This window comes from Dermacentor silvarum, chromosome 7, assembly GCF_013339745.2.
Source record: "Dermacentor silvarum isolate Dsil-2018 chromosome 7, BIME_Dsil_1.4, whole genome shotgun sequence".
Taxonomy (NCBI): Eukaryota; Metazoa; Arthropoda; class Arachnida; order Ixodida; family Ixodidae; genus Dermacentor; species Dermacentor silvarum.
In genome coordinates this window covers 4,213,509-4,237,533 of record NC_051160.1, presented here as the reverse complement: position 1 = coordinate 4,237,533, position 24,025 = coordinate 4,213,509, and the positions used below count along the sequence as shown (strand labels likewise).

Here is a 24,025-nt window from a genome sequence, read left to right as displayed (position 1 = left end):
TTCGACTGCGATTCCCTTTTCTTGGCACCCATTATGCAACTCCAATGGTTCACCGGTTATCCAGCGTACGCACTACATGGCCTGCCCAGCTCCATTTTTTTTCTCTTAATGCCAATTAGAAATCGGCTGTCCCCGTTTTTCTCCAATGCATTTTTATTCTTCTGTAAAGTAGAATGCAATGATTGTACACTTCTCTTTTCAACCATAGTGGTAAGCTCCCAGTCAGGATTTGGCAGTGCCTGCCGTATGCACTCCAACGCATTTTTATTCTTCTGTAAATTTTCTTATCATGATCAGGGTCCCCTGTGAGTAACTTACCTATAAACGTAATCCTGTGACTGTAGAGGCTGACTGGCGATCCTGAATTCTTGTTTCCTTGCCAGGCTATTGAACATTACCTTTGTCTTCTGCATATTAATCTTCAACCCCACTCTTACACTTTCTCGGTTAAGGTCCTCAATAATTTGCTGTAATTTGTCCCTATTGTTGCTGAATAGGACAATGTCATCTGCAAACCGAAGGTTGCTGAGATATTCGCCGTTGCTCCTAAGCCTTCCCAGTCTAAGAGCTTGAATACTTCTAAGCATGCTGTAAATAGCATTGGAGAGGTTGTCTCCTTGCTTGAACCCTTTCTTGATAGGTATCTTTCTACTTTTCTTGTGGTGAACCAAGGTTGCTGTGCTATCCTTGTAGATATTTGCCAAGATATTCACGTATGACTCCTATACTCCTTGATTTCGCAGTGCGTCTATGACTGCTGCTATCTCTACTGAATCAAATGCTTTTTCGTGATCTACGAAAGCCATATAGAGAGGTTGATTGTACTCCGCATATTTCTCTATTACCTGGTTGATGACATGGATATGATGCATCGTAGAATATCTCTTCCTGAAGCCTGCCTGTTCTCTTGGTTGGCTGAAGTCAAGTGTTGCTCTGATTATATTGAAAATTATCTTGGTGAACATTTTATACAACACTGAAAGCAAGGTAATGGACCTTCAATTCTTCAATTCTCTAACGTCTCCCTTCTTATGAATTAGTATAATGTTGGCATTCTTCCAGTTATCCTATACACTTGAAGTGGTGAGGCATTGCGTATAAAGGGCGCCAAGCTTTTCAAACATGTCTTCTCTATCAATGATTAAATCGACTGTTTTTCCGTCTTCTCCTTCCGCGTTCTCCCTGGTCATGTCTTGCAAGGCCCTTCTAACTTCATCGCTAGTGATAGAAGCAGTCTCTGTATCCTGTTCTTGGCTACTTCGAATGACGGTAGCGTGACTGGTCTTCTTGCTGTACACGTCAGTGTAGAATTATTTCGCTGCTTTTACTATATCATCGAAATTGCTGATGATATTACGCTGCTTATCTTTCAGTGCATACATCTTGCCTTGAATAGAATGATAGGTTCTCATAATGCTATGGCATAGTCACTGAAGTCCCGTGGGGACCTGCGAGGCTTCTTTCCAGTGACTTCGTCTGCGTAGCCAAGGAAGCAAGGCGGCGTGGTGATGGTACCTGCAGTAGAAGCCCCTAAAGTCGATCGAACAATTCTCAACATCTGTCACTGCAAAAAAAAAAAAAAAAAGCCCGAAATCCTGGAAAGAGCGTCGCCAGCTCGTTGTTTTTCGATCGCAGACTCATCTTTCGTTTTCTTTCTTATGAGCTGCTGCTGCTCGCGCAGTCCGTGCGTCCAACTCGCGCCACGCTCGCATGCAGTTGTGTCTACATGTGTACACAGCAGTCCGCCGCATCGCGCGTGCGCAGCCAAAGTGCTTCCGTTTCTCCCGCCGTTCGGTCGTTCTTTCGTTGTCTAGCTCGCAAACCGTCCGCGCGTACACGTTCTGCAAATGGCGCCGGGACGACGAGGCAAGGGGAGAGAGAGAGAGAGGACGAGGGCATAAGAGAGAGAGGGAAAGGGGGATTCACCAGTCGCCTCTCTGGTTTCTCTTCGACCCCTTTTGGCCGTCTCCAACCCCTCTCCACCAACCTCTCTCTCAGTCTATGACGAGGTCTGGTTTCTCCCTCCTTTTTTATCTCCCGCATATGAAACATATTTGCTCGCAGCATCACCTCTCCGCGCGCTCCTCGCTGCTTTGGAGCTTCAGCAGCTGAGCGAACCGTACTACACTCGCTGGTTTGCTCGCTATAGCGCAGTCCGAGAAGAGAACCGTTCGTGTACATACAACACACTAGCGGGAAATCTCCCCAGTTCTCTCTCTCTCTCTCCTTCTGTTCGTCCACATCGTCGTCGTCGTTCCGTACTGTCCTATATAGAGTGCCGAGTTAGTGTCCCTTTATTCCACTGTCTTTGTTAACTTTTGCTCTCTTTATTTTTTTCGTCGTCGTCGTCCCTCTGTACAAATATGTAAATAATGCCTCTCCGAGAGACAAATATGTACCGACTGCGTTTTCCGAGCAGCTTACGGCGGCGGGCGAGTGCGCGCGCTCTCGGCAAAGCCTTCATTTCGCTCGCCTGCCGTGCTTGCTTTTCGCCCTCCTGTTTCAGTATCCGCTCGGCACATGCGGCGGTGCTCTGTGTACTAAACTCGGCTGCTTCGCTATATGGCATGCACGCACACGTTCGCGCTCGCGCCAGCCAGCCAACAGCGTTCTCGTCGTCATCGTCGACTCGATGGCGTTCGACGACGACGACGCGGTCGACGTCGGTTCGACTGTGCGCGCCGCAGTCGTTGGGCGGCAGCCGACCGTGCGGCGTGCACGTTTTGCGAAGAGGTCGTGTTGGATACGGGACTTGGGAGGACGCGATGCGACGGTCGAGTTGGATACGGTAGTAGTCGAGAGAGAAAAAGAGCCGATGTGACTCGTCGTCTGCAACGAACGCCGCAGTCGGGTTGGATACGGCAGTCAGGAGAGACAAGATGCGACTCATCGTCTGCTGCGAATATAACAGTCGAGTTGGATAAGGAAGTCGAACAACGTGATGATGGCGACAGGTCGTCTTCTGCAACGAACGTCGCACTCGGGTTGGATACGGCAGTGGCAGGAGGGAGAGATGCGATTCGTCGTCTGCTGCGAACAGCCGTGTTGGATAAGGAAGTCGAACCACGTGATGGCGGCAGGTCGTCTGCTGCGAAGATCGCGAGAAGTCGTGCGGAGGCTTTACTGACGTCATTCGGAAGTCGACGGAAGGCGCATGCAACTCTGACACGGAAGTAACATCGTGAGCGACCTTGCTTGGTGGGACTCTTCTAAGGGCGATGCGGATCGTATCATCTTGCCAAGGTCACTGGAAGCTGCATGGAGCACGTACGAAAGTCACGCGGAAGTTGACGGGAGGCGTACGAAGCTCTTTTAGAGAACTGTGCCGTGCGCAACCACCATGAGACTCATCGGGAATCATCGCGTGGAGCGAAGGTCGTTGGAGGTCGCGTGGAGGTCAAATGGACGTCGTAAAGAAGTTATCGATACGCTGATGAGTTTCCTACAGAAGTGGGTTACATTCAACGTGCATCGAATCTCAGCGCCTCGTCGTGTAGTATCCTTGGAAGTAATTTGAAAACCGTTTGAAGAAATACGGAGCCACCGGAAGTCACGTGCGGAAGTCACGTGCATAAGTCACATGAAGAAACCATATGGTCCCGCGAAGAAGTTAACTGTGTATCAATATCCACAGTACTGAAGAGACCTGAGCGTGTCGACTCCGTACGGACCAACGTGCGTTCTTTGTCACTTAAGATGTCAGGGAAGATGTCAGAAGTGCTCCGATGATGACTTGGAAACCTTTTTGGCCTTCACAAGAATCGAGGGGCGAGAGCATTTCTCCACTGACGTCAATGACTGGGTCGGCGTATATCTGTGAAAGCCGTTGGTGGCATTGCGAAACACAATCGGAACACTTATGAAAGTCAAAATGGTACGCTTCTCATTCAACATCGGCGGAGATCACGTCGTCGCTGCACGTGATGACGTGCATGATGCTCTCATATGAAGCAACATGGAAGAAGTTGCTGTCGGCGTCCATCGAACTCCAGAGGCACAGTGATTGCCGCTGAGTGGGTATAGACGTGTGTGCAAAAGCCAGTAAACTAAAGTCACATGAGAGTGATTTATTTGGAAACCATGTGGATATCATACAAAAGTACATTAACTAGTCCGGACATCGGACATACATCGTAAATTTGTTCAGACTTCGTCTTTCCACTCCTCGCTCGGGCGATGCGCCAAACGCTGTGAACCCGCTATTCTGAGGTTCATACGGAGATGCACCGGCTGCTTCTGTTACACATGACGTCACTTCCGTGGAGATCTTACGTCACCCGCTCCTGCAGGACGTCGCATACGCTGTGGGTTTGATTCGTGCGGCGTTTCGATGCATATCCCAAGATTCAAGTATTCTTTTGTTGGTTACTAAAGAACTAATCTGTGCCCCTACGCTTTATGGCATGGTGAAGCACTTTCTAAAACGTCACGCACAGCGTCTTTTCTCATGGGAAGTGGCTTCTCCACGCTTACGTTGGTGTACGTATATCATTCAGTTCCTATTTAAGAATTACCCAACCCCCACAAAGTATTCGAACAGCATTCTCGTATTTTTGTGCCATGGTCATTTTCTCAGCGCGCCCCGGTGTTGCGCGTGGTCAAAACAATCACTTGCGACGTCATCGCACCCTGAAGGCTGTAGAGAATGGCTTCACCACAGTCCTTCCCTTGCGTTGCGACTTATGTTTCCTCCTGTGAATTCTGATGTTCCTGTGATTTGGCAGTGAGTGTTTTGTGTCGCCTTGGCTATGCGCTGTCGCACTGTGTTGGACGCCACACTCACAACATTTCTCGTAGTGATGCGTGCGTTGTGACATGTGTTTCGGTGACGACTGTGCAGATGCGCTGGCAGAATGGTGTCACCATGGCCAATCCGCCGTCATGACGCGCCGTCCACTGTTCCGTGCAAGGTGATGACTTACCATGGCCGAAATGGATTCCACTGATCCGTAACAAGCGTAAGTTTTCCTGCTGAAATCATGTTTGCTAATCACCTCGAGCGTTACGAGAATACCCAGGTGTAGCCAGTGTAGTGTGCGCGCGTACAGTCAAGGAGGGTGTGTGTATACGCTGGCGCTATGGCTATTTATATTCGGTATTTTACTGCCGCCTGCTCTAGCGAACTGAAGTATCTGTCTTCGACTCCGCTCGCATTTGTGTTGACATTCAGTTCGTGCAGGTGTCACTATCTTATGCTCTGCATTGACATTTCTTTGCCCGCTCAGAGTGAATGCCGTACGTTTTTACCGTTATTCAAACATGTTACTTCTCCTTGTAATGAAGCATGCTTGTGTTTCGTACTTTTAGCAGCTGTTGCATAATTACAGCTTTGCGTGAGTAAACGTATATTCGATCAAGCAACGAACGTCTCGTGAAAGTTGAAAACTTATCACTGTCAGCTGTGCAGTCAGCGTGACGATAACTTTCTATACTGTAATGTCACATAAGTATAAACCTATTGCGATGATCAACGACGAGAAAGGAAGAGCGAACAATGAAGCAAAGAGACGAATAATACCTCAATTATTATCCTTTTTGCAACAATATAAGGGCACATTAACAACAGAACGCTATCGACACATTCAGTGCACGTGCGTACCGCTCTTGCCGGCGTCATAATGCCACTTTCCCGTTGTACTTGGATTCAACGCAACCTTGAGGGAAATGTCGAGGAGAATGGTATTGGCGATTTTCCATTTTAAGGCGAGGCGGGGATGGCGTCGCCGCAGCCACGTTCGTATTGTGGAATTACCTCCGTGCTTTTCTATATCTAGGTCTGTGCAGGTTTTGTAATGGCACAGAAACTACATGTTTGTCCTTCAGTCCGCTAAGGACTACCACTACCGGCATCCTTTGCTGCAGCGGTGCCGTAGCTAAGCTCGTGAAATTGGTCTACAGCGTGCCAACCAGCCCAGCAACAAAGTTCTGTTTCGTATTCTTTAATAGAGCGGTATGTGCTATGCAAATGTCTGTAAAAAGGGCTCCGAAGACTTGACGCCACGCATTCGTAGTAGCGAAGGCGAATGCCTCCACAGTTATTGGTAACAAGCTGTAGGCCATGCTCCTCAAAATGTCCATGCGTGTGTGCGTAGCTCCCCCTGAAGCAAAAAAAAAAAAAAAAAAAAAAAAAGCACTCATGAAAAAACTGGCTTCTCCGCAATGTTTGTGCATATGTGGAGAAGCCTGCTTCGGCGATCATGATGGTTTTACAGTTTTCTTTATTGACAATAACAAGAGAGATGCAGTCATCCTGTACTGATGACGGCTACTCCTTTTCGCATAGCAGTAGGTAGCTTGGGTGCCGTTCGCAACCAGTTCAGACGCTATGTATTTAAATGTACGTACGCATACGAATAACAGAAAGCGTTGTCATGGCGACGGGGAGAGCGTCTTTATGAAAATTGATCAACTAATACACAAAGGCACATCAGCAGAGATCGCACTGGCGTTCAACCGATTTCACTGTGAGCGTATAGAACACTTGTATTTAATGTAAGCATGTATTCCACTTACGAAAGAAATAAACTGAAAACTTAAATGGCTCTCGAACCAGTGGCGGTGGGCCCACCGAATGGTGAACTTTAATGTTGATCGCAGCTTCCAGTTACCCATTAGTAAATAGCAAATAGGTTGTGGTGGAAGTTGTGGGAAGAGCACACACGCGAAAACGAGCTCGGCTACCCGCCATGGTGGCTTAGTGTCTTTGGTGTTGCGCTGCTAAGACCGAGGCCACGGTATCGAATCCCTGCCGCGGTGGCCGCATTTCGACGGGGACGACATATAAAAACGCGGTGTACCGAGCGTTTGATGCACGTTCAAGAACCGCAGGTGATTGAAATTATTCTGGAGTCCCCCACTAAGGCGTGCCTCAAAATCATGCCGTGGTTTTGGCACGTAAAACCCTGAAATTCAATATTTAATTTAACTTGCTCTGCTATCGCTTGCAGCGCTTTGCTTTCCCGATACGGTAATAAACTTCTAATACGCAAGTGCAAGGCACTCAAGCAAATGAACTTTCAATTTTATTACTAATTACAAGCTTTGCCAGTCTGTTAACACCCCTAGTATCTCACTTCGACCTAACGTTCCACGACGGAGCTGAAGTTCGTAGGCCTGTTTCCGCTGCAATCAGCAATAAATGGCCCCGAATTCACAACGGTTTTTGTACGTTTAGGAATTGCTTGTCATTGTTCAGCTGCTTCACTACTAATAACTCATAACTTGTCTCTCGTTATTTGCAATTGCCCGTTCTTGGGAGGCCGAGCGTACAAACAAATCAATAAATACGGGCCTAGAAATTTAAAAGCTCTCAAAGAATGTGCGTGAACACACACACACACACAAAAAGAAGAAGAAATGGAAAGGAAAATATTTGGTATTACGTTGCCATTGAAATACGAAACCACTTTTCTATGATACCACCATTCTTTTATTCGTGTTTGACGTTGCGGAATTTACAGAGGAAAAAAATACATCTTTATTTAACACTTACAACCTGGATGCCTTATGGAAGATGTTCTTTGTGCAGCAATCCAAGCATATAAGCGGGGGGAAACAAATGCGACATAAGCTGTAAATGCATCGTTCGTTTCTCTTTAAACAGCCCTCGTATACCAAAAACATGGGAGTCCGTCGTGTAAAGGTTGACGCGTCAAAACAGGCTGACAATCGCTCCATTATTGACAGTCGAGCTTTACGATATATGCACTATAATGCACGGAACGAGTGCACGCCGGCACTGATGCGCATTATATTGCTGCCTATTATTCGCTCTCCTGCGTTTTACTGCACTCGTCGTGTCCTGTCCTGTATATATATGGGATCGCGCGTATAAATATCCCGCCTCGTGCGCGCACTGAAAATCGTGAAGCCTGTACTCTCTTCCGCAAATCCCCGACACACGCTCGCCTCCCCGCCTTCTTTTCGGCGAGGGAGCTCTATAGCGGTAAGCACCGACCCGAGATGCAGTGGGAGGCCTAATCTCGCTCCCATAAACACGACATCCCATTCACTTTTATCCACGACGCACTCCCGTTCAGCCGAGCTTGTGCCTCTGCCTTGTCTGCGTGTATGCCCTCCACGCGTCGCACTACCCTTGCCGCTTGCCTCTCGCTCTTCTACTCGCCGTGTCGTTCGAACTACCACGTGTCTCGGCAGCGAAGAACGCAAGAGCCCCGAAAAGGGAGAGCGTCCGCGCCTCTTACAAACGCAGCCGCTAAGCTTTTCCCGCGTCGGCGTGCCGAGATATCTGAGGCACGCGCGTGCATGTTTGGGAGGGGGGGGGGGATTATCCGGACGTAATAGAGGGAGGACCGCAGCAGATTGCACTACTCTCTCGTTCCTGCTTTCCCTACAACCTCGCTTCTCTTAGTCATTTCCCTTTCTTCCCTTCCTCGTCACTCTGAACCCTTTCCCACGGCGCCTTTTTGCCCACAAACCCTCACTGTCTTCCCTCATCTCTCCCCTTTTATTTCCCTCGAGACGATCCTGCTTTCCCAACACCATTACTTCCCATGGCCATTTCCTTTCTCAACGCGGCAGCCCTTTCCATGTCGTGCCTTGGCCCAGAAATCCCTCTCCTTCTTGGATACACTCCCTCAGGGCCTGGAGAGTCCTCCGCAGTCGGTTGCAAGTCCTGCACAGCGTTGATATACCTCAGGCCTTGCACATTCTCCCCATTCCCTCGGAAACCCTTCCCCAACCCCCCTCCCTCGCGCACATACAACGGTTCCTCGATTCCCCTGTTTCAGCCGACCTCCCGCGTGCACCGGATTGCTGCGACGCATTGTATTTAAACGCGCGGCAAATCTGTTTCTCCCCATGGTCGCGGCAACCACGCGTTTGCGGGTCGCGGGCTCGCATCGCGCTTGGTTGCTTCGCCCGCCCTCTAGCGGCATGCACGTGTCGCGTCCTACCCGTTTGTTTCCGGCCTGCTCCAAGCCCTGCTCCATTGTACTCTTCCGTTCTTGTGTTCGCTTGCTCTTTTCATGCTGCGCTGTGGAACCGGTGTAATTGAGGGCAGGTTTCTAATACCGCGTTTATTGCCCCTGCTCGTCAGCCACGTGCTGCACGGTGAGGTTTTGGGCCCGCCCACAAGGGTCGTTTAAAGTGAGCATTTCGTCGCAATTCGTCGGCGCGCGCAGTTGTGTGCAGCGATATCTGAAGCTATACGGTCATTTTAGACACAGCGTACGACGTAAGTGGAGTCACATTTGAAATTTCCGCACAGATTCCTTCGAGTAAACCAAGATTGCGATGCGGTCCTGCTGGTATGCCATCTTGTAATAGTAGTGTAACGCAAACAAGACGGACGCAGGAGAAGAGTAGACGCAACGAAAGTTGGGCGATTCGGTGCACTGGGTGACCAGGTGAAACAGCGCGATGATACAAAGGCAGTGTCTTCATGTCGTTTGCTACCTTTGATTTTTTGTCCTCCACGATGTTTCACCACTACACGAGAAGAGCCCGCGCACACGCAGACACGTGTTCATCGTCTAGCGCGTGTCGTCCGTGTTCATGTGTTCATAACTCGGGCGCTCGTCTTGTTCGCGCTGCACAAGCATTCCTTGGAGCCATCAACTCTGATTATGGTTACCATCGGGCCTCAAAACTTCTTTGGCATCCTCCCTTTGCTCACGCAGTCAGGCCTGTTCGATAAATATACTTTTAAATGTGGCTGTTATAGATTCTGCCAGAAGGACAACTGGAGCGGACGCCGCCTAACTCCCCTCGTTCAAGACGGATAGCTGAACCAACCAGAAGGGAAGCTTCCAGCGGTCATCATTGAATCCTTACTACCTCTGTCGATGTGGTACGCGTTTGTTTCAGCACAACTCAATACCGCGTGCTTGGGACCTTGAACCCGCGTTTACCCTGTTTCGAAACCGTCCTTCTATCGTGGACGGCTTTCGCGGTTAGCGAAGCGCGGGGCACGCGGCCGTGGATTCTCCTAATCCTGACCGTCGGCGCTGCCCTGGGAGGTGGGGCCGCGAAACAGAAAGCACGCAGAAACAGAAGGGACAGCCAACTCTGGTTGTGGTGAGTACAATGAAGCAGCAGGGTTCTCACCACGCACCAAGGTTTCCCGATGTTGTATTTCACGTTTATTCCGCCTGAGTCGTTTCCTATCCGCGACAAAACCCCAACCCCTGTTTTACTATTTCTTTTTTCTTCGGTGAATCCTGGTTGTATCAGTGTGGAATGGCCCTACCGACGTGCGCTCGTGGCAAAGAGAACATAGACGTCGAGCTGAAATTTGCCGCCTCGGGCGCTTCGGGCTTAACTACAGGGGTAAATATCGCGCGTCTTCTCACGGTTTCAACCGGATTGCGGAGGAGAAAATGTTGTCGGATGGTAGTCGTCTGACTGGTCGTGGCCTATGCAGGGAGTCGCTTCGTTACTGTAGAAAGCATGGCTTCATGACGTCGCATTTTAGATTCAGAATTCCTAATTTATCATTTCTTCCAATTTATAAAGAACAATCGAATGCTTGAACAAAAAGAAAAAGTTACTAGAGCAGTAGATTGACGGTGTTCCTGCCCATCTCGCGCAAAACGGTGCTCTCGCACGGTCTGGCAAGCTCTCGCGTAAAAACAGCGCTCGCGTAAACAATCAAAGCCCCTTTCTTAAAGAAAGATGGTTGAACGCGAAGCTTTCGCCCATGCAAACTGAATCAATGTCAAAGTCCAAAGCCAACGACCACGCAACGAACCCAAGAAATGCTGAGCGACCCGATGCGATGCATATGTGATTTGATTGCTTGTTTAGGTTTGTATTTTTTGAACGTTGAAGTTGAACGAAGACACATTTAGTTAAGTTGCATAGCATTTATTTTAGATCATGTATCCGTTGATTACACGCATACACTCACACTTTCACGAACTGCATGCCGTTGCCGATACACGGGATCGGCCTTACGGGCACGATCGCGCTCGCGCTTACGTTCGCGTACGACAGCCTCTTCTGCCGTGCGCTGTACCCGCGGCTTACCCATGGTGACGGCCGGGAATGCACTGCATGACACGCGTAATGTAACGCAGATATATGCAGTTTGTCTGGGTAGCGTGGTGTTGCAGTTACCATTGTTCTTATATGAACGAGAAGAAATGGAACCGATGGGCCCGATTGGCTTCTTATGGTGTGTGTGTGTGTGTGTGTGTGTGTGTGTGTGTGTGTGTGTGTGTGTGTGTGTGTGTGTGTGTGTGTGTGTGTGTGTGATTCTCATGAAATACTGAATGCGTACGACTTATTCTGTTTAGCCACAGCCGTCGATCTCCTTCTGGAATAGGTTTCTTCGTCTCGCAAGTCGCCTCGCCTTGAAATATTCGCCATACCCCGAATAGTTCAGAATTGGTAAACTCACCAGCACACTGCGTTGCCTTGCCAGAGCAGCTCAGTGTCCACAAATTTGCTGAAACATGCCTTTTTTCATAGGCGTTTGGAACCAACAAAGTCACATTGCTTGTTTCCGCACAACGCTGTAGCAATAAAGGAAAATTGGGAGTCGAGAGCAGGTGTAAATATGTTCTCATTCCCTTCACCCCCCCCCCTCCCCCACCCCCCCACCCCTCCTTTTGTTTTTCTTGTTGTTTCTGTTTTAATTGCAAATGCTCCCTGTGTGTAGTAGCTTTTTGTAAATTTTATTTATAAATAAGATTCATAAATAAATATTCGCCAAGCGTAGTTCTCTAAAACTATGGTCAAGTACAACGACAAACTTCCCTCGGGCTTCACCGCCACATCTAAGCCATCGATACCCCCTTGGTGTCTTATTAGCCCAACATTACATCTCAGCGTACCAGGAATCAGGAAGAAATCTGAGTTGTCGTTGCCTGTGCTGAAACAACTGTCTCTGCATCTTTTGCACGAGAGGTATGTGGACATTGTACATATTTATACTGATGGTTCCACAAACCTCCAGTGTTCGTCCGGTGCTGCGGTTGTCCCAGAAAGAGCTATTACCATCAGCTTTAGGACTGACCACCCAATGACATCGACAACTGCGGAACTAGCTGTTTTTATTTAGTCAGTCGGGAACCATCTCGACAATGGTCGATCTTCAGTGACTCAAAGGCAGGCCTACAATCTGTGCTATCAGCTCTACGTCGCGGGTCATACGAACAGCTCGTATTCGATATTAAGTACCTGATCCATACATCACATGATAAAGGACACCACGCGACGTTTCAGTGGCAGCCAAGTCACTGCGGCGAAATAGGGAACGAAGACGCCGATAATGCCGTCGGGCAGCTCTTGAAGACACACAGGAACAGGCCATACCCCTTTCGCGGTCCGACGCAGCAAGCAGACTTTGCGTGCTTGCACAGGAGATCACGCTTTCTTTATGGTGTACACCAAGCAGCCAGACCAACCAAAGCAATCGTCAATTCCACCTGCCCTCTTTGATGCATCTCTGTATGCCAACTGGACTCCGCCGAAGAGAGGCCAGAACACATTTTATGCGACTGTCCTGAATATAATGTTCAGAGACAGTCCCGGGCGTCCGTTTTCACGCACCTTGATAGTAGACCAATGTCAGTGGAAACAACATGTCGTCGACTAGCTGAAGGCGACGAAGGGACTGCTTAGATTTTTTTAAAGAAACGGGCTTGGACAAGTGGCTGTGACAGTGATGTCACGTACCACGCAAGAATGACGAGCTGTAACTGCGATGTGTGTGCTGTGCTATGTGCTCCAAAGCACAGACCAGAGCACCAACCAAAGCACCTGAGACCAACCAAAGCAACCTGACTACATCTGCTCCACAGATGTAGTGGTTGTAGCGTGTGGTAGCTAACTGCTTAATAACTGTAGGGATTCACTTCACCTCGCAACATCGTTTCATTCATCAACAATTTTCGTTGTTCAGAAGCCGGCGACATATCTTTGCCAACGTTTCCAATTCTACAACAAATAAATCAAACCAACGATGACTGATGTCATTGTTTTAAAGAACACACGTTTCACTGTCATTGCCCTGTGCAATCTCTTCTTTTGTAAGGCTATATTAATAAAGCGAAAGCCTTAGATAGCTCGTGGGTCGAAAAATCCGTTGTCCGGCGTTATGGCACCAAAATTCATGGCCGCCACCATGCCACATGGTGCCACTAACAAGGTTGTGGGTTTGAGTGCCTCAATTAGCTCTACCTTAATTAAGACAGAGTTAATTAAAGCATTCGAACCCACGACATTTGGGCTTACTTAAGCCAAAGTTCATTAAGGCACAGTTAGTTAAGATATAGATATAGAAGATATAGAAGAATGAAGACACTCGAATACACGATCTTTCGTGGGAGCCGAACCCTCGATCTTTGGTAGGAGTCGAACCACCTTTGGCTGGAGAAAACAAGTAATAAGAAATAACAACGCATTCGAATGCAAATGTCAAGTAATTTAATTTCAACTTTCAACTTAATTTTCGCATTTTTCCTCCTTTTCTCACAAAGAAAAAAAAAGAAAAATGCAAGGGCAAGGAACAAAAAGCTGCATAACAGCAGCTTGACGGGATTCCTTCCCCTTGGCATCAGTTACAGCAAATACAGATACGAAAATCGGTTACAGAAGTACAAAACATATTCACATCTAATGAATGCCTCGTGAGCGCGCACGCTTTCGCCTTCATCCTCTTTAGCGTATGCTAAAGCGACTGTCAACTGTTTATATTTTCTCAAATTAAAAACAAATTCTAGTGTCGCATCGCAGAACGTACACCAATGAAGCAGCGGTTCCATTTGACAGCTTCCGACGTGGTCGACCGCTCTTTCACCGCTCTTTGATGAGGAATTAACGGTTCGAGCGCAACGTGCAGCCAGTCGAGATCACGCGCACGTGCTCGGCTTTGGGCATGTCGTGTGCTGTGTAAGGCGACCCGCTTTTAGCACGTGCGCGCGGGAATTCTTCCGGTCCTAAGCCTCGCGCGGTATTACGGGCATTCAATGGAGGATTTAGAGGAGGCAGGGAGGGGGCGCGTCCACTGCGACCACGTAAAGCACGCCGCGTGCAACGGCGCGGTCTGGCGGTGGTTATGCTGCGTGCACCAAGTGCGCAGTCTTGAGCACGTTCACGGGGCGCATGCAGGCTGCCACATGCAGTGCGCGTTAAAGGGCAATCGCTCGCGGCAACACGTTTGAATGGAAACTGCGGGCGCTCGATCGCCGTGGGAAAGACAGTACCAGAGCCGGCGTCTCTCTGCACCTCCTTTCTGCGTGCTGCGCCTATGCATGTGTGATTGTTCGTCAGCTGTCTCTGTCCAGTGTGTGTGTGTGTGTGTGTGTGTGTGTGTGTGTGTGTGTGTGTGTGTGTGTGTGTGTGTGTGTGTGTGTGTGTGTGTGTGTGTGTGTGTGTGTGTGTGTGTGTGTGTGTGTGTGTGTGTGTGTGAAACATTGCCACAAGAATTCTGGGTGATTAGCATATAGGAGTGGGTACGTACCCACTTGCACGCACTCGGTGCCGAAGTTGTCATTTAAGGCTTCATACCTCTTTTGTCACAGTGGCACATCCATTATGGGGATCAGCGAGCAATGGGCACATATACCCCGTGGAAAAAAATTATGGGATTTTACGTGCCAAAACTACCGTCTGATTATGAGGCACGCCGTAGTGGGGGATTCCGGATTAATTTGGACCACCTGAGGCTCATTAATCGTGCGCCTAAATCTAAGTAGACGGGGTTTCTTTCTTTTTTTTTTTTTTTTTTGCATTTCGCCCCCATCGAAATGCGGCCGCCGTGGCTGGCATTTGCGGCTGTCGTGGCCGTCCGTCCGTCCGTCCGAGTTATTTCGATCGCACACAAGCGTATTACCAGCGGCCTCTCATCCAATGACAGACCGCCAAGTTGTTGGACGTCAGCAGCTTGACTTCTGTTAGCAAGCAGTGTCGCCTGGTGTGGGCGACATGTATTTGTACGCGAAATAGAAAAAAAATGAAGAAAAAATCTTAAAGAAGAAACAATCAAACCTTATTTAACTTGCGATTAACCCCCGTATTCAGAAATGCATCTCAACTTGAAGCTCATGCTTGACGTGATATAAATGACGCCTGCCGTGAACGTGCGTAAGACCCTCATAGCATTTCCATTGGTGCGTTCACGACAGCCGTCATTTAAATCAAGTCAAACGTAGGCTTCAAGTTAAGATGCATTTCTGAATACGAGGGGTAAGTTGGTAACCTGGTGTGTTCAAGTTCGATGTTGCGAAACCAATGCTGCCTTCCCGAAATTTAGTGTATGGTCCATGGGTCACGCCATGTCACACAAGGGGGGAAGCTAGGAAGCGCCAATATGTTTCATTGTTCTTTGTTGCAGTATTCACCTTACGCAAATTCACTGACACAAGTGTCCGTTTCTTTTTGCTTTCATGTACACGTTCTTGTAAATGTGATGGCGTATTGTTAATGATAGTGACAATTTCAGAGTATGAGTAGACAAAGAAAGGTTCCCTTTAAAAAAGAAAAAAAAGTTACTGTTTCGTTTTGTCATCTCGCCGATTCGGCGACTGCTACCTGCCGAGGTTTGAGCCAACTATCAGTCGATCTTGCTATCCCTTCTTTCTCTGTTCTCGAGTAGCGTTGCAAGTTTGGCAGCACGCGGTGTCAGGCGTGGTACTCGAAAACGCATGCCGCTTCTATGGGCCGGTCGACAGTCTCCAGAACGACGGTTACAACAAATAAGTGAGACGCGCACTGCCGAGCAAAATGAATTGGCAGATGAAGTGAAAGGAATATGAACAGAAGGAAATCAATGGGCACATGGGCTGCTAGACGGGACAGAGGAAACCGTTATACCGAACAGACTTCAAAATGAAAATAGAAAAAAAAAAAAAGGGGGGGGGGGGGGGGGGACGAAGGAGATGAGGATTTCGGCCGAAAGCACGGGAACTCCCTGTTTGCGCAAGGAATCGATAGAGCGATGGTGGGCGACGTGGCAGCCGCCATCGCTGGTGGTGGCGCCACTGAAGCAGCGGTAGCAGCCTGGCGTGTTGCGTATCACGTGACGCTTGCAGAGTGCCCATGGGATTGGCGTGTTTCTCTCCCTCTCTTGTCTGCTTCTGTTTCGTCCCTTTTTTCGTCTGCCCGTTTTAGCTTTTCGTCTGCAGCGTTTTTGTTTTTCGTCTGCATCGTTTTTGTTTGGGAATCAATCTGTGGATTGAGCTTCATTTAATGGACCCATATACGACAGAAACACGGCGCCTTTTTGTCTTGCTCAACGCATCGCAGTAGGCTGGCTGCCGCGGATATATGCATTACGTCGAATGAATTCGTTTTCCGTGGACGATACGTACGCCGAGAATCTTTGTGAGGGTCAATATAGACTACAGAAAGAAAGAACACCATATAAACGGCACTGCGTGATGTTTGTGCTGGGCAAACCACGTCGCACGCGTAGGTGCTGCGAAAAGGGAATTTCACCCCTACTCTAAACGCAAGGATTCAATTAAAACATTTTGCAAACGCGATTTGACACTTCACGAACATACGTCACACTGTAGGTAATGATAAACATTTCCTTTTTAATGCGTATACATTTTTCACGTAGCCATCACGGTCGTCAGACTCCTCGGCGCTTTTATTCTGTTGTAATACCGCTGCTAGCATGAGGCGTTCTTGTCAGCCAGTCTCACATGCACGCAGCGTTCTTGAAGGGAAATCATCCTGTAGTCTTATGTTGCTGAAAGGATAATACTGCAGAAGAACGGAGAGTTGGATGAGTCTTTAGGAAGCTATATATAGTAGCAACGCACAAGAGACTGTACAGTGAAATACGCAACTGTCCATTCGCTGTACTTTGTCGCTCGTGCACTGATAACTATATATAGGGTCGGTATAACGTAGAGATTCCTTTTGTTCGATTCTGTGACTTCCTTATCATACACCGCTCACTGGCAGCTGACCACGGTGATATATAACGCAGGCGCTGAGCGCAGCTCGAACCACTGACGAAGCGCGAAGGGATAAATAATTGGAATTGAATCGTTACATTATCCCGGCCTAGGTTACTCATCAGACGTACCCACAAGGAGCAACTTTTCTTACAATGCGTATAATAAAAGATAATAACCCCTAAAAATTAAGCGCCCTCCGAACTCTGTTATACGCACTCCCTCTGTAACACCGGGAAGAAAGTGAGAAAACACTCTAAACGTCCTCAATGATATAATTTTGGTTATGAAAGGTTAGCAATGAAAAGATTGATTAGTGGTGCAGGATGAAAGTATATCTAAAGTACGAAAGTTTGTTAGGGTATTTAATAAGGAAGAATTTAATTAATTAATTATGCTTGTTCGATCAAAACATTGGTCTTATAGTGGCGGACATGGAACACACATGGCAGGACGTGCGCCAACTTCCAACTGCGTTTATAGAGAGCGAAAATTCATTTTTTATGCCTATCTTTAGACTTACACCATTGACAAGCTCCAGCGAAACGTAAACAGCAGTTCGTGCGGATGCACACTTTGAGGCGTCGCGTAGTGACGTCACGGGGATGAAAACAACGTGTGATGCTTATCGAGGGATGTTGAAGAGGAGGAGTACGCAGGGAGAAGTAACGACGCGATGGACTGTGGTAACAAGTTCAGCAATATTAGCACGTTTCCTTCCTGCGTTAGGGAACTAATGGAAACTGGTGCTCGCGCATGCGGATTTTCACGCACACGCTCTACGCGACGTGACGCATGCGCCAATCCTCTCGAAGAGCTATACTTGTCGATGGAACGAAAGAATCGTGCGCGCGTGGTACTCATATACACTCCCTCTCCTTTTCTCTATCTCTCTCTCTCTCTCTCTTTTCCCCCTTCTTACCTTTTGGAGAGGACAGTCGCTCCCTGTATGCGCCAAAGATTTTGATCGTTCCGACAGTACTCCTCAGATTACAGGTCAAAGCACCAAAGCATGCTGCCACACCCTCTTCATGATCTCATTAATGTCTAAGGTAATTTGGCAGCTCCAGCAGGAGGCGCTGTTGAGCTTTCCCTTACGCCCTCCCCTGGGCCATTCAGTGTATTTCTTTCCTTCTTTCTTTCCTTCAACATTATAACCGTAGGAGAGCTGCCTTTATTCACGCTCTCTTTTGCGTTAGCATTCATTTCACTCGCCTGTACCGTGTTTCGAACACTACAACAACAAAAAAAGTAAAAAAAAAAAGGAAGTGACGGGAAGAATCAAGTCTGATCACGCATCGCAGGCCACTCTAAACCAGACGCCAAATTATTATTCTTTCTTTTTCCTTCGCCCACGACCGGCAAAGCCGTACGTGTCTCTCTTCCAAACTTCGCTGCACTGCTGTCTACGCTCCTCTCTCGCTATTAATATTATTATTATTTTCTTTCTACTGCTCTTGCCGCGAAAAAGGCGGGAAGCGACGAACTCTCATTGGTTCGTGTGTACGTCCGGGAACTTTCATTTTTCTCCGTCCTCTTCCTCCAGCAGAGAAGAAGCCGCTCGCTTTTGTAGCTTTTTTTTTCCTTTGTGCGGTCACGTGGCTTCTAACTCTCATGCCATGTTGCGTTACAAAAAGAGATAAAGCAAAAAAAAAAAAAAAAAAAACGGACGCAGAAGAAATCTCTCGGGACGGCAGGGCAGGGTGGGGAGCTGCTGCTAACGCTGCATAATTAGCGCATTTCATTAAGACCTCGCGAGCCGTACTGTACACGCCCCGCTCTTTCTCTCTTGCCCGGTCTCGTTTTTGTCCTTCTTGGCCACTTCGAGCTCTCGCTTCTGCTCTTCGCCGCCTGGTGGCGCTGAGAAAAGCCCCGAAGGCTCGCATCTCTTTTTTTTTATAGCGCCAGTTGGAGTAGAAACTTCGGCGGCGCTATGCACTTGCGCGTGTACAGCGTGAGTTTTGTCTTCTTGTTTTCGAGACTTAGGAAGAAATTTCATCTCTTGCTTCTTTCTTCTTCTTCTTATAACGCGTGCTGGTCTCCTTCCCTTTTTCGCGGCCCTATCTCCTCGGTGTTCATTATTTTATGTAGCGCCTTCATCCTGGTTACATTTACGTCCTTCTGCTTCAATTCTCCTTTCATTATTATATTATTATTATATATTATTATTATTATTATTATTATTATTATTATTATTATTATTATTATTATTATTATTATTATTATTATTATTATTAATTCTAAAAGCTTACGGCAGTATATGTGTCCCAGTATTGACATATATATTGGATAACTCTTTGAATACTTCCGCTTTCCTTCACATGTGGAAAACTGCTCGTGTTTTTCATGTATTTCAGTCTGGCTGTAAATCTGATGTCCTGAATGATCACCCGATTTCTTTTCTCTGTGCCACGTCTAAGATTTTTGAGCTTGCTCTCCACAACATGCTGTGTTTTACTGTGAAAAACTGACTCATTCCGAATCAGCATGGATTCCTCGCCCGCCGCTCCACTATCACAAAGTTCGCAAGTTTCACGACACAGATTTCCACGCCGGTACTTCAAAGGGGGCAAGTTGACACCGTTTACTGTGACCTCAGCAAAGCTTTTCATGTGGTCAGCCACTCACTGCTTCTGATCAAGCTTACGCACTTTGGTGTTGACTCGTCAATTGTCAATCTCTTACGCAGTTATCTTCTTCATAGATCGTGTTATGTTAACGCCAATGGCCAAATGTCTTTTTACATAGAAAATAACGGCGTCCCTCAAGGATCAGTATTAGGACCACTCATTTAAAACATTTTATTAATGATGTTCTTTTCTCTATTCGGAACTCTTTGCTTCTAGATGCCGATGACATCAAGATGCCATCAAATTCGCACTGTTGATGAATGTCACACCCTGCAATCTGAGCTGTTTTTTCAAATGGTGCGAAGATAACCTCACTGAAGGCTGTCAAGACCAAAGTCATGACTTTCATACGCAAAACAGCAAGCATATTGTTTTCTTATTCGGTGGATTCTGTATCGTTGTGTAGGGTTCGTGAGATCAATGATCTCGGTGTACTTTTTGATACAGCCTTACTTTTCAGCTCACACTAAACGCGTTGCAATGCGGGGTATGCGCACTCTTGGCTCTGTTTGCAGACTATCGAGATAATTCAATTCTCCTACACCGATCCGCAAGTTGTACACAACAATCTGTCTTCCTCAACTCGAATACGCGTCGGTCGTCTGGAATGGCTCGTCCAGATCCAACAGTGACATTATAGATCGGGCCAAGAAAAAGTTTCTGAGCATATATAATCACCGCTTCGCAAACCTGGACATTGAACATTGTACTAGCTCTGCTGGAATGTTGTCATTGCTCTTACTTCGGTACCGACGTAATCGCGCTGACCTTCTGTTTCTCTTCAAACTCCTTCACGGTAACCTCACGTGTCCCGAACTGCTCAGCTGTATCATGTTTCTTATTCCGCGCAAGATCACCAGAGAACACAGAGCTTTCCATGTTCTTGCCTGTCATCACCAAAACTCAACCGTCCACAGAATACAGAGTCTTTATTACGCTTACTTTCGTGATCTCGATATCTTTCATAACTCGTTGTCATCGTTCTTTTCCGAGCTTTGCCTTGTTGCGTCATAGTTTCGCGCATTGTTCAACTGCCTTACTCCTCCTTTTTCTTTTGTCTGTCTGTGTGTGAGTGTGTGCGCGCGAGAGAGAGAGTATGAGTGTTTCGTTCCTTTGTTTCAAGTCGCCATGAATTATTTGAAAACCTCTAAAGATGCAATGGATTAGTAGCTCTAGCGTTCAAGGCATCGAAGGCAGCAGATAATTATACGCAGTGATGGTGTCAGGAAATTCACCGCTACAGAAACAGTTCACTCTACACGAGACAATCACCACTACATTCTAACCTGTGGTTGCTCTGTTAACTTCACCTTATAATTTAGCGCTAATTGCGCACGTCGATAGCCGCTTGTCACTCTAGTACCTACAACAAAGCGCAACAGACCTTGCGCTTTGTTGTAGGTACTCTCTTTTCACAATTGTTCGTTTTATTACTTTTTGTGTATTATATTCCCCTGCATTGTTTTTCTTTTTCTTGTTGTTTTTGGGTTTTGATGTATGCGTGCCCCAGCACTCAGACCTTAGGGTTGTTCCTGGGCATGTTAACCATGATGATGATTATTATTATTAGTAGTAATGGTATAGGTCATATGATTTTTTTTCTATGTCATATGTATATATGTTATATAATGAACCTATAGTTCTTGTACCAAGCCAAATGTGGCGGACCCTTGACCGGCTGTGCATGTATATTATACCAATTTTCACGTGCACCAGTACCAAGACCGGCAGGTTGTTTCTGGGCATGCTAATAAATTTGACTGAATGATTCTTTTATTATTAAAGCAGAAGCAATATTAAGGTACTCTTGTACAAAGCCTCAGGGTTGTTCCTGCGTACTGTAATGGACATTCACCAGCCGAGCGAACGACAGTCTGACATGCAGGAAATTTCATTCAGATTTCTTCAACGGGGGGCAAAAAATCTCTGCGTTTCTTGCCACGGGAACCGATATGGACAAAAGAGTGACAAGTGGCTATCGACGTGCGCAATTAGCGCTAAATTATAAGGTGAAGTTAACAGAGCGACCACAGGTTAGAATGTAGTGGTGATTGTCTCGTGTAGAGTGAACTGTTTCTGTAGCGGTGAATTTCCTGATACCATCACTCCGTATAATTATCTGCTGCCTTCGATGCATTGAACGTTAGAACTACTAATGCATTGCATCTCTAGAGGTTTTCAAATAATTCATGGCGACTTGAAACAAAGGAACGAGACACTCATACTCTCGAGAGACTCTCTCTCACACACACGCTCACGCACACACCGCACACACACGCACACGCACACGCGCACTCACGCACACACACACGCGCGCGCATGTGTGTGTTGGCTTTCTAAAACGACTGCTCTACGTATTTATACTATATACTGTACTATATATATTATAGATTACGTTATTTTCTTCTTCATGGGGTTTTACATGCCAAAAGCAGTTCAGATTATGAGGCACGCCGTAGTGGAGGGCTCCGTATTAATTTCGACCGCCTGGGGTTCTTTAACATGCACTACAACGCAAGCACACAGGCGTTTTTGCATTTCGCCTCCATAGAAATGCGGTCGCCGGGGCCGGGATTCGATCCCGCGACCTTGTGCGCAGCGCAACGCCTTAGCTGACTGAGCCACCCCGGCGGGTGATTATGTTATTTTGAATACTATTAAACGCCTATTACATAAGGGTGGGGCTTCACTTGATATTACATTAAAAATACTTAAAACAGTAATCTGCGTATATATATAGTTAAAAAAATAAAAGCACGTAGGAAAAACATAACAAGACTTTACTGACGTTTCGGCCGGGGTCCGGCCTTTATCAAGTCTTGATGAAGGCGGACCCCGGCCGAAACGTCAGTAAAGTCCTGTTATGTTTTTCCTACGTGCTTCTATTTTTTGAAATCCTTCTGTGCCGGCTCCTGTTATTCTTTACTTCACTGATATATATATATATATATATATATATATATATATATATATATTATACTACACAATGCAGTATAGTAGTTATGTATAGTTACAAGCCTCTTCTTTAAGCTTCTATATGTGCATATTTCTGTTTTGCTTGATGCTGTAGCAGGAGCTACTCTCGCCCGTCCTGAGTTATGAATCTCCTATGAAATGGCGGCTATATCCTTTTCCCCTGATTGGACGGATACCGTGGCTTTTGTGCCACGCGCGGCTCTGCACTCAATTAAATCGGCGAAGTCCGAGCAATGGCAATACACGCGTTGATGAGAGAGAAAAGGACAAGAAATGAGAATCGAAGAGCAGGCTTCGCGCGACACTCGCGTCGATAAATGCGGAGCAGCAAGGTGCGTGCGAACAGAATAAAAGATGCCAATACGAGCACACGAGTGCCTGCGAGGGGAAGAAAATGAACAAATGAGAAGGCCCAGGGTAGAGGGTAATGTGAGAGAAGAAGGCTTATGGATAAAGTAACGGTCTGGGCGACAGCGCTTCTGGGGGTAAGAGAAAAGCACGAGGAAGCAAAGAGAAATGATCGTCTGCGTCCCGGTGCAGCTAAAGAAGAAGCCAATAAAGGTTCCACGTCTGTCCAGCACGGAAAAAAGAAAGAAAAAAGAAAAGAAGAAAAAAAGAGTAGCAGACGATATATTGGTGGCGACCATCGAGCCGGCCACTCTCGGTGGCGCCCCCTGTTGCTCGAGCGCGCCAATCAGCTTGTCGCAGCCGAATTGCGTCACGTCCTTCACGTGACGTCGTCTACAGTGATGGCTTTTTTCTAATATTCCTTAGCGCTGTCTTTTCCCCTGATGTCCCTTCCTCCATACTCAGTTTTACTTCTTTTTTTCTTTATTTTGTTTCGCGCTCTTTTCTGGAGCCTGTCGTGCTTGCTTCCAATCCAGGCGCGTTGGCGACATCGATGGGAGCGACCGGGATTCGTCTTTGGCTTGGCACGTCTTTTTCTTTTTTTCCTTGGTTGGGCGGTGTATGCGTATATGCGCCCTCTTTTATGGATCGCGAATCGATGGGCGTTCTCCCTGCGCCAATAGCGCATGCGCGCCTTTTTGTTTGGTTTGTTTTTTTTGTTTCTGAGTTTATGCTGTCGGATGCCTTTTCGCGATTCTTCACGGTGACTGGCGTTTCGATGTCGATGGCTTGCAGAATGTTAATTTCAAGTGCTGTCGGCTTTTAAACATAACTGGTGCGTGTACGTTGGCGGGAACGTGAGAGATCGTTGTGTGTAGGATGCGAATACAAGTTCGCAGAAATGAATCTCTGTTTCCGCACTGAGTAGAAGGCGTACCTTGTTAGTTGAAATACGCTGGTTTTTCAGGGCCGTATATAGCGCTTATCACCTTGTCTAGCTGTGTCGTGCATGGTAATTCTGGCGTTGAAGTCTACCGTACAATGACGTTGAGCCTTTTTAAAGAGTTGACGGAACCACATTCTTGAGACTACACGATGCATGCAATCCATGCCTTTGCTTACACCTTAAACGCTTCTGAATAAAGCGTTTTTAAGCTATACGGTATATATAACTTTGTTCCAGTGTTCCAAAGCATT

The 24,025-nt window shown here is 47.1% G+C and overlaps 1 long non-coding RNA gene across 1 annotated transcript in view; it reads left to right on the top strand.

Moving 5' to 3' along the window:
• LOC119457456 (uncharacterized) overlaps positions 1–24,025 on the top strand; it is a 233,798-nt gene that overhangs the window by 89,298 nt on the left and 120,475 nt on the right. Inside the window, exon 2 of the long non-coding RNA XR_005193269.2 lies at positions 4,841–4,958. This is a non-coding gene — a long non-coding RNA (uncharacterized LOC119457456). The remainder of the gene's footprint in view (positions 1–4,840; positions 4,959–24,025) is intronic.